The sequence below is a fragment of the Ochotona curzoniae genome, unplaced genomic scaffold, assembly GCF_017591425.1.
Source record: "Ochotona curzoniae isolate NIBS_2020 unplaced genomic scaffold, NIBS_Ocur_1.0 contig_3520, whole genome shotgun sequence".
Taxonomy (NCBI): domain Eukaryota; kingdom Metazoa; phylum Chordata; class Mammalia; order Lagomorpha; family Ochotonidae; genus Ochotona; species Ochotona curzoniae.
The window spans coordinates 1,262,739-1,274,102 of NW_024465894.1; positions in this window are offsets into that span (position 1 = coordinate 1,262,739).

The following is an 11,364-nucleotide window of genomic DNA, read 5'->3' on the forward strand; positions in this document are numbered from 1 at the left end:
CTGAGTCCAGTGAACAGCTACGTGTACCCCCTTGTGCAGCATCCTCCCTGACCCCACCCCACCACCCCAACACCCACACACACACACACGTGCACATAATAGAGAATTACCAAGTTCAACAGCTCAGCAATGCTCAGATTGCTAGGTCTACTTTAAGACATTTCTAACATTTGTAGCGTATACCATCATCTCTCCCTGCCCATCCTGAATCTATTAACAAATTCTGTTTCTGCCCATTTGCCTAACCTGCCATAGCTGGCTCTCCAGGACAGTAGAAGGAGAGAATGCAGAATTATTTACGGTGACTCATCATTTATAGACTAGTCACTGTTTCCTGGGCAATACAGATTATTTCATTGATTTTCCCGACTCAGACACCCTGGAAATTGTAGAACACATTACTGCATTTGGACAAATCAAGGGTGAACTTTTCAAGCCTTCAGTGCCTACAATGTTCTCTTTAGATACATAAACTCTAAACTGTAAAATCAGATGATCATTCAAGAAGGTGTTGCATACACAAAAATCAAAGGCAAGGACTAGCTTTCCTCTGTGGAGTCAGATGAAGCAGAGAAAAGCAAGTCAAGCTGACGGGAGAGGAAGAATTGAATGAACGCTGAATGAGAGCCAGTTGAGGAGGAAAAGGTGACATGGTACTTACTGCCGGAGATGACTGGCCCAAATGGCTGGGTGTCCAGGGGAATCCGAGTGCCAACTTGTAGGTTATACACAGCTCTGTAAAGACAAAAAGATGTTTCAAAATTAAGTCTTCATGTTCCAAAATCTATAAGTAAATATATATCACATAATGTTTACTTGGCTGCATTATCAAAAGAATGCTCATGCAGTTTATTTGTTCAGTAACAAGGGGAACCCAAAATTAATCCAAACTATTGGGAAATGACCAGGAAAAAATTAGTTGAATGCTACAGTGTCATAGTCTGCAGTGGTGGATTTAAATATTAACCCTTGGATGAGTCTTTTCTTAGTTGGAAATAACAAAAATGATCTTGGAACATAGTCAAATCGTTATCACATTGCCATTGTTGCAAGGTCTACTCTTGGTGGGGAAGTGCACTTGGTGCGATGGTTAAGGCATTCACTGTGCCATCTTCAGCCAGGGTCACAGTGCTTGGCTGTGATCCCTAACTCCATTCCCACTTTCAATGTCCCACTAACACATGGCAGGGCTCGACTTCCAGGGTCCGAGCTTTAGCTCCATGGCCATAATAAAATTGTGTAAATGAAAAAACTTAAAAGCCTTTTTTTTCCATAACACTTAATACTACATGTCAAAGTAACTAGGTTAGGAATTAATTCTGACACTTCATAACCTCATTGTTACACACACACACAAGGCACAATTGAGTTTGTGTATTTTGAGTGTCTACATACATCTGTAAATTGATTTCTAAAATCAGCCCGTTCCATGCGCATTGAGAAAATAGATTAAGCCATGTCAAACAGCCTGTATTCTGTTCTCTTACTATTGAACACCAGCTCTTTCTGTAAATGTATTAGCAGAACAAATGTGGTCTCAATATATACATATAGTATAATTACATTTTATATACATTAAAATTGTCTATATTAAACTGTTACTGTAACTCAGCTTTTTTAGACACAAAGCTAAACAGTGCAGATGAGCACAACAAACCCAGCAGTATGTGGTTTACTTTTAGTTTTGAAGATTGCTTTATTCAAAAGGCAAAGCAACAGAAGGGGAGAAGGTGGGGGGAACGGACAGTGAGAGAATGCAGAGGGAAGAGGAAAAAGGAGATGAGAGAAGAAAGAGTAAGGTAGGGGAACACTAGAGCAGATGAAACGCAGAAAGAAGAGGAAGGAAGTGGGAGAGAGGCAACGGAGAGAGAGGAAGGAGTAGAGTGAGGATAGACAGGAGGATGTGTGGGAGGAGGAGGAGCGAGGGGGAGACAGCAAGAGCAGCAGGGGGAAGGCCAGTGGAGGACAAGGACAAGTTAAGAGTGGGAAGAGAGGCAAGGAGGGGATAAGGGAAAGACAGAGGCAACAGAAGTCAGAGATGCTGGAATGGGAGAAAGAGAAGAGGCAGAGGGCCCACTCAGTGATTGCAGTAGTCAAGTCACGCCAGGCAGGGGCTTGGAGCCTGGGACCTAGGATCAGTCTCCCACATGTTTGGCAAACCCCCTTGCCAGAACCAGAGCCATCTGCTGCTTCCTTCCCACATGCAGTAGCAAGAAGTTGGATCAGAAAGCAGCAGGGGTTCTAAGGGGCACTGGCTTTGCGAGTTGCAGCATGAGCTGCTGTGCCACAATGACCACCTCACCACCGGGGGACGTGTTTTAGAGTGGCCAAGTAAGCCTTTCATCCTTGTCTCCTGCTTGTCCCACTCTCCAGCTGGGAATTAGAAATGATCATCCACCATCAGAAGTAATGAAAGGGACACGATGTTTTCTAAAGGAATTACCACAAAGGAATCTGATTGTTTTGCTTTCAGAATTAAAGTTTAATTCTTTTCAGATTCCATAACAACGCATCTCAAGATTCCTCTAAAGAGATATTTCCTTTGTGTCAACACTGGAAACCATACCTGAAAATCAGTATCAGCTGTAATTAAAAAAAAAAAAAAAAAAAAAAACCACCAGGAAGAAATTTAAATAACCGCAAACACATCCTGTGCTGTTAATTTAGAGAATATCTTTATGTGAAATAGTAGCAATCATTGTCTTTGTACCTACAGGCTAAGGCAAGGCAACTGGCTTCAAAAACTATATACATGTCTTGTAACCATTAGATGTTTGGCCTTCCTCATTTCCTTTTGGCCTTCCTTTGCTTCCTCATTTCCTTCCTTTAACTTTTTAGTCACAGAAATACCTTTGACATTGCTTATTTGTGAAAAGCTAGCAACTGATTGGTCTGAGTAGCAGACTACTTAATGACATTTGATACAACTAATGGAACAATGTGAAATAAAACATTATATAAACATACGTGTGTATATACGTGAAAAATATGTGCAAATGAAAAATTAACATAAAAAAGAATCTAGGAAGTGGAACTTGAGTACATAGGAGGGAATAGAATGTTTGAAGGATTAATTCGAATTTTTGTGCATATTTCATTACCTAAAAGAATGGGCATTTTGTCTTTAAAAATGATTGTTTCCTTCTGTAACAAGTCTTAGATTTCAGGTAAACTTACACATAAAAGTATACTCCAAAGTGTTAGAATAAAATGGAACTGGAAGTATGAGATTGTTGTGGCATAGGCAAATTAGATCATTTTTCCATAATACATGTAAAACATATATTATGGAAAATATGCATTGGCTTCAAAATGTAAATACCAGTCACCCATGCATTTAAGAGGCAACAGACACAAGCATCTATTTGACTTATCCTAGTAAATAAAATGGATTTTCTTATTATAAATTTTGTGGTTTAAGTTTAAATCATGTAAGTTCAATGTAAGAGTAAGACTTTATTTAGAAATATTGACAGAAATGGAGGGAAAAATGCTGTAACACTTCAGCTACGCTTTTTTTTTCTTCTTTGGTGGCAAATTTTCAGTTGGGAATGAGAGGCTGGAGCAGCCATTTCACATCACATACAACAAAAACTTCAGCTTCTGTTATTTGTAAACTATCTGTATACATTACTACTAGCTTTTAAATGAGCCACATTAGTAGACATAAAAATTCAATCAAAATCTTCACTTCTCATTGACTTTCTCCATATACTATACTTACGGGTTTATAAATTTACCATGAGAAAAAGATTTCTTTCTGTATATGACATGTGATGCAGAACTTGGAATAGATACATTAAAATTATTTACTTCGAAATTACTTACCCTTAAATCACTGTTATGTAAACTGAAATTAAGTAAAGGGATGGTGGACAGCAGGAGTCTGGTTGGGCAGGAACACAGACAAGCAACGTGAGGAAGCTACCCTCGTTCACATGGCAATGAAAATTGGAATTGGAAATATGGGTGTGAGCACACGCTCAGCTGAGGAATGCTTCCGTACACACGCACAGGTTAGAACACACGTGTTTCCTTGCTCTGCCATGTAGATCTACAAGAAAGGTTGGAACCCCGGTAGTAACAAGCACTCGTAGCAACTACATCTCGATTTCTAAATTCTCTTTTTTTTAATGTCCAAGGACCTTTATTTTATTTTATTTCTTTTTTTTTTTAATTATTGGTTACATTGTATTATGAAATACAGTTCCACAGGCACTGGGATTCCCCCTGCCCCTCCCCCCGTGGTGGACTCGTCCACCCTGTTGTGAGACCTCAGTTCAAGATCAGTTGAGACACCTTCACCGCAAGCATATACCTAGCATAGAGTCCAGCATCTTATTATCCAGGTAAGTCCATCCGCTTCTTGGGGAGACCCTCCCTGGTCTGAAGGTATGGCTAAGAGAGCAAGATCCCGAGCAATTAAAAGCCCCAGCAGCAACAATATATATCGTTATGGAGTTAATTGACATAGCATTGAGTAAACAATATGTTGAAATTACATGTAAGTTCTTAACAACCTCCTGCGACTATTTCAATGACATTTAAACAATTGAGGTGCATAACAGGTTTAGGGGGGTATGCAGAGAAATCTCTCATACCTTGGTGATGAGTACTTGTTCCTTGTGTTCTACCTAGCAGGGTATGTGTGAGTCCTTGATGACCTATCTTTCTTTATTGTTCTCTGCTTATCTATTCCTATTTGTGTGTGTATGTGAGTGTGTGTGCAAAAAAGTGAACTCGAGAACCAGTCGACAGTGACTGTACCACATTGACCTCCAGTTTATGTAGTGGCACAAAGTGACAAAGCACTCAACATTGACACCTGCATAATGAGGAGAATACGTCAAAGGGAAACAGGGGACAGCTGATTAAATATCCCATGAAAGTGAATCCGTTTCGGCATAAAAGCAGCTGTGGAATTTTAACACAAGGCATCAAACGCATATCCAAAGGCACCGAGAGAATGAATGGATGGGCAAGAAGAAGATATAAATCTGTGTGTGAGAATCAGTTTCATAGAGTCTGTAGAAAAACTTGGCCCTCACTTAAGCGGAACTCAGTCCTTGTGCATGGGTTGAACATAGGGACTGTCTTCCAAAAACTAGAAACAAGCCAAGTAACTGTTGAGTGGAAAAACCCAACAGTGTTTGAACCATAGATACCAGGGGAATACCATGTTGTACGTGACATATTGCATACCTGACATGATGGCATGAGAATAAAACTTCACCAAAGTGCAAAGCATCCACGATTGTCCTGAGTAAAATCCCAAACTTGACGCAGGAACATTTTCTCTGCTGTCTGGGTTGTTTCAATAACATCTCTCTCTCTCTCTCTCTCTCTCTCTCTCTCTCTCTCTCTCTCTCTCACACACACACACACACACACACACACACACACAGAGTTCACCTGAGAACCTATCACAGCCCAGACAACCAAAGATCCTGGGCTATCCTGCATAGCAGTCTCCAAAAGTGACATTAGGCAAAAGTTATAAAAGGGAATAAATGATGGGATTCAATGAATAATAATAGACCATTATAATCTGAATCCTATATATAATAGTATCCTATAGCATACTAACATAACACTAAATGCTGTGCTATTTTCCATTTTCACTATAGACCTAAAAATATCCTAAAATGAAGTCTATGAAAATGTAGTTTTAAGAAACAACATAGTACACAGCTTGCCCTCTGAGGATATGACTGATGTTGCATTTAGACCTCTGGACAGTTTCTTCTTCAATGAAAATATTTAACACTAGACAAATTTAAATCAAAGGACAGGCAATAAAGAAATATTTTTAAACTATTCACAATCAACATGTATGAGGTATGGTTGACCTGGGAAGGACTATCATGAGACTTGAAAACTCCTGTAAACACTGAAGACATAGCAGAGAGCATACTGGCTATTCAAACTTAGAACTAAGTCTGATGTAAGGCTAGTACAAATTTCAATACTTCCATTTTACCATTGTTTTCTGAATAATTACAGGATTAAAATGTGCTATTGGCAGCACATGCAACAATGCAATACTGCATGTATTTTTATCTTTCAATAGCATTTCAGTTATAAAAGGAAGGGAACCTAGATGAAGGCAACGTAATCCACGTTAATATTCATCATCACTAACTCCCAAAAGAGGTTTTTACTTTCGATCAAGACTTAAGTCAACATGCTAATACACACACATAGCATGAGTGGCATTGATTGACAATACAGGCCACACGGGTAGAGCGGCACTGATAATCACCCTGTGGCAAAACCCACAATACTACTCCCTCCCCTTCCTCTGTGATAGCATTCCCACACTCTTCTGAGATGCCACCTGCCAGCTCATTGGACTCCATTCTTGCCTCCTCTCCTTTACTGAAGGCTTACTTCCAGGGCTCTGTCATCTTCCTCCTACAGCTCACTCAGTGTCATGTCTTTATACCAAAGCCCATCAGTCTCTAACTTATCTCCCCTGCGTCCAGCTTCCTTCATCAACAATGTGCTTAGCAATTTCACTGGCAAGTCTTCTGCAACAACCAAAGTCAGGGAAAAAAGTACTACCATACCTTACTATTCACACCAAAAACCAAATATTCTCTCCTCTTTCCAACTCCCACTTCTTATTTGTCAATAAGATGTGTCATTCTTTCTCCAATTAAATCCCAAATGTATTTAATGACCTCCTTCTCAATGCTATTAGCCTTTTAAACAGGTCACAGCTGCAAGAGCACAGTTACCTCTGGTTCACCTCTGCTTGCACGCTTGCCTACAACTTCTGCATTGTATGTCCTCTACTGTGTACAATTCTCACATTCTAATGTCTCTAAAATTGGAGTGCATCTTACAATCAGTTGATGGCATTTTTAAATTGCACTAGCTCCTTTTCCTTCCAATTTTAACATATCAGAACCAAGAATGGATATTACAATCAGCAGTCTCCTTGATGAAGTGTGGTATGTGTACTTTACACAAATGTTAAGAATTTTAAAATTGAAACCAGATCATGTTAGTTTTCTGCCACAACTACTGTAATGATTTCTCCTTCAAGACAGGGGGAGACAGAAAGAGCAAGCCGTGCTCTAACAAGTCCTTTAAGACCTTTGATCAATGGCCTCTGCCTTACTCAACTCTTCTACTCAACCCATGATTCAGTCGTGCTGGTGCTTCCTCCACTCCATGGAATGTGCTAAGCCTACTCTAAGTTCGGGACGCCATTGTGTTTTCTTTCAAGATATATTTACCTGAAATGCAGTTACAGAAAGGCAGGCAGAGATGGAGGAAACTCTTCCATTTGCTGGTTGGGCCACATTGAAGCCAGGAGCAAAGGACTCCCTCCAGCAGGGGCTCAAGTACTTGGGCTATCTTTTGCTGTTTTCCTCAGGATCAGTATCAAAGAACTAGATTAGAAGTACAGCATCCAGGTCTAGAATTGGTTGTCAGAGGGGATCTTGGCATGACATGTGGTAGTGGTTCCACAATGCCAGAGTCCCTCTTCCTGCTCCTGCATCGTCTGATCTCTTTTTCCTATCAGCCACAAATGAATGCACATGTGACTTCCTTAACCACATGCCTAATGCAGCCATTCTTCATCATTTACCCCTAGTGAACATTATGTTCTGAGGTTGGTGTTGTGCTCTGGGTTAAGCTGCCAATTGGGATCCCCCATTCCTATCAGAGTGATGGTGCAAGTCCTGGCTACTCTAGTTCAGTTTCCTGTTCATCACTTAGAAAGGTTCTTGGTCTCCCAACACTCTTGTAGGAAACCAGGATGAAGTTGCTGGCTGCTACTTAAGCCTATCGCAGGCTTAGCTGTTGTGGTTTCTGGGAGACAAACCAATCAGTGAAAGATCTCTCTTTTTACCCTGCCTTTTGAATATATAAATTTGTTTTACAAAGATACCTGTGTATAGTACTTAATCTAAAAAGCACTTTACTTTTTCACTTGGTTATTAACTGCCATGTCCCTTAGGCTGCTCACTCCAGCACTGCTGGGGAATTCACTTGGCCCAAATGCCTAACTCCAAAGTCCAGGACAGTATGTGACCTATATGAAGAGCAAAGTGACCTTGGCTAAATTTTAATGATGAAAAATGCAAAGAACTTCTCTTCAAAATACTTATAAATAAGCCTTGAAAAATATCTCTTAGGAAGTAGCATGTCATGATGAAAAAGAGCAACATCTGAGAAATCCTGGGGTCAAGTTCAAGTTTGTCTCTACCACTTACAAATTGTGCCACATATGCAGGGGACTTGGTCATGTGAGTCTCATTCTCACGCATCACTGGGGGGTTCTGCTGTTACTGGTGCTTCCTGGTCAGGCTAGCAGAAGAAGCAAACGACAGAGGAAACTCCATGTTCACACTCACAAAGCCAACTTGATGCTATCACACCGCATGTGTCCATTGCTAACTAGCCATGACACTGAAAGCGTCCTGTTGGCATTCACAACCCAAGAGGTACCCAGGGTCCAGGCCTTGAATTTCAACACTATTCCCCAATACAAGCAACCAGAGCTTCTTCACGAAATGGTTGTTTCTAGGACTAGGACCGCCAACAGGCAGACAGAGTCAGCAGCCTCTTGTAGAACAGGAAATTAAGATGATGCTCAAAAAACAAAAATGTTACATAGTCACAGGGCTGGCTGAAAAAGTTCCTAAAGCCAAAATTGAAATGGCATGAGCAATACAATAGGCCGTGTCATTTAATTACAAGCCAGTGTATGAAAATGAAATCGGCAACTCCATACTGATAGAAATAAGGGATTCGATAAGTGAGGAATAACAAATGATTTTGCTGAGAACTCAGACAACCCATGCAGGCGTCTTCCCTGTCAGAGATAGTTTCCATTCATACCAGGGTCTTCTGAAAATAAATGGAAAATGTGTGTTACAAAAAAAAATAATGTCTGTATTTCAAAACTGTTCTTTATGGGTGCAATTTTAACATTTTATTTCACTTCCCATTAATTATTCACAGTACCCTGATACTTTGCATACAGGAGAAATCCTGTTACTATCTTCAAAATAAATAGGTCATGGATGAGGAGACCTGAGAACAAGACAGCAATAACGGGTGTCACATGGTGGGACTCGAAGGGCAATCTGCCTCAAAACTCCAACCATGGCAATGGTCAGGCAAACCAAAATTGAGAGACTTTCCACAAGACAGCAAATAAATCCTCCGAACTGTCACAATTTCAAAATACAAGGACGACCTGAGAAAGCATCACCCACTACAGAATGCTGACGAAACACGATGGCTGAATGCAATGTGGAATCCTACAACACGCACCGCTGCTGAGAGGCAAACAGAATTACAAGTCCTCACCTTGCATGCTCTGGGATCCCATATGGGCACTTTCTAATTCCGGCCCCACTTCCTATCCAGCTCTTTGCCTGTGGCCCAGGAAAGCAGCTGAGGACAGCCTAACACCTTGGGACCTTGCACCTGCGTGGGAGACCCTGAAGAAGTTCCTAGCTCCTGGTTTCGGATTGGCTCAGCTCTGGCAGTTGCTGCTGCTTGGGGAGTGAATCATCATACGGAAGATCTTCCTCTCTGAGTCTCCTCCTCTCTGTATATCTGACTTTGCAATAAAAATAAATCTTTTAAAAAACCACACACTTGAGGATTCCCTTTTCTGCTCCTCTGAGAGTTCCCCGTCCCTGAAAGTGGACAATATCTCAATACCAGAAATGGGGAGGACAAAGATTCTAAAGTTGTAATTAAAACCCCTTGTCAGTAGACTTTATGTGAATCCAAAAATTAGCAGGCGAGACTTTTCCAAGAGGGGACAGAGGTCGGTGAATGTGGCTACTGTCTTTGGGGATGTGAGCTGTCATGCTGACGCACAAGGCCAGCAAGTGGGGACATCGTGCAATTCCAGCAACCTTACTCCCAACACTGAGATGTGCCCCAAGAAAAGTACTCCAGAGAAGAACATGCCCGTCTGGCAGCCAGCTTTCAGTCTTTTAGGTAGACAAGCAGAGGGCCCACTATTGTGCCCAGAATTCTGAACCATGGCAGAATGGGATAATCCATAGTCTTAGGCCCCTAGGTCTATGATAACTTGCTACACAGCAGAGAAAACCTAATAATACTGACTTTCTCTCCATTGGAGAGACACTGAAAAAGGATGAAAGACCTGTGACATCCCTGTGGATCCTGATGTCCTGAACAGGCTGGGATTGGAAAGCATGTCTGGCTGCATCATTGTGCAAGCACAATTTGCATATCACAGGTTCCAAGGCCAGAAAAAGAGCAGGCCTCATTCAAGTTTGCTTATCTGTGGCATCTATGCTATGTCAGAGGCTCTGTGGATGTTTGCTCAATTCAGCGCATAGCTTTGGAAACCCTGGTCATCACTAAGCAGCTAAGTTCCAGGGACCCACAGCTACATCTCCCTCATCTTATCAGAACCCCAAGGGAGAGTTTTCAGAGGCAGAATTGTTCAAGTTAAGCATTTTTTATCTGTACGTGAAGTGGGTGAATGTTTTACGTATGAAATTAGATGACATGATTCCTACAAAGCCTTTCATTTCTGCTTAGCGGTGTTGCCTGACTGCACACTCTGAAATTAGCATTTGTACCCTTTGTGTGCATGCCTGGCTGTCATTTTCAGGACAATTATTTGGTTTCATTTTTTTAAGAACCATCTATACTGTGTTGCTCAGAGCTGGTTCTGTTTCTATTTCTATCCTTTTGAGCAGCGTCATGTGGAAATAACCACAATTCTGAATATCAGGAGAGACAAGTAAATACCACTCAGCACTACACCTCCCCGCATTAAATACCATGTGGGCGGCGCATAGATTAACAGGAAAGCATGGGCCACGGTCTGATTCATTCTTATGGAGGATTTAGAACAATGCATCTCCCTGACTTACCTCAGCTCCTGATAAAATAGCGCCTGGGCTATTTTAATTATCTCTTCTCTCTTGGCATTCCAAAATTATTTGACTACACTGTGTTATTTATACTACCAATATAAAATTATTTAACATGCAGACCTGATGTATTTTACAAATACAGGGGAATATGTCATGGGAATTGCATGACATTGAATATCCTTAGCTTGGGGCTGTATTGATCACCTAGCACCATGCCTTGTATAAGATGTGCAGCTGAGGGCCCAGCGGGGTGGCCTAGCGGCTAAAGTTCTTGCCTTGAATGCACCAGGATCCCATATGAGCACCGGTTCTGATCCCAGTGGCCCTGCTTCCCATCTAGCTTCCTGCTTGTGGCCTGGGAAAGCAGTAGAGGACAGCCCAAGTGTTTGGGACCCTGCACCCACATGGGAAACCAGGAAGAGGATCTGGACTCCTGGTTTCAGATCGGCGCAGCTCTGGCCCTTGCAGTCACTTG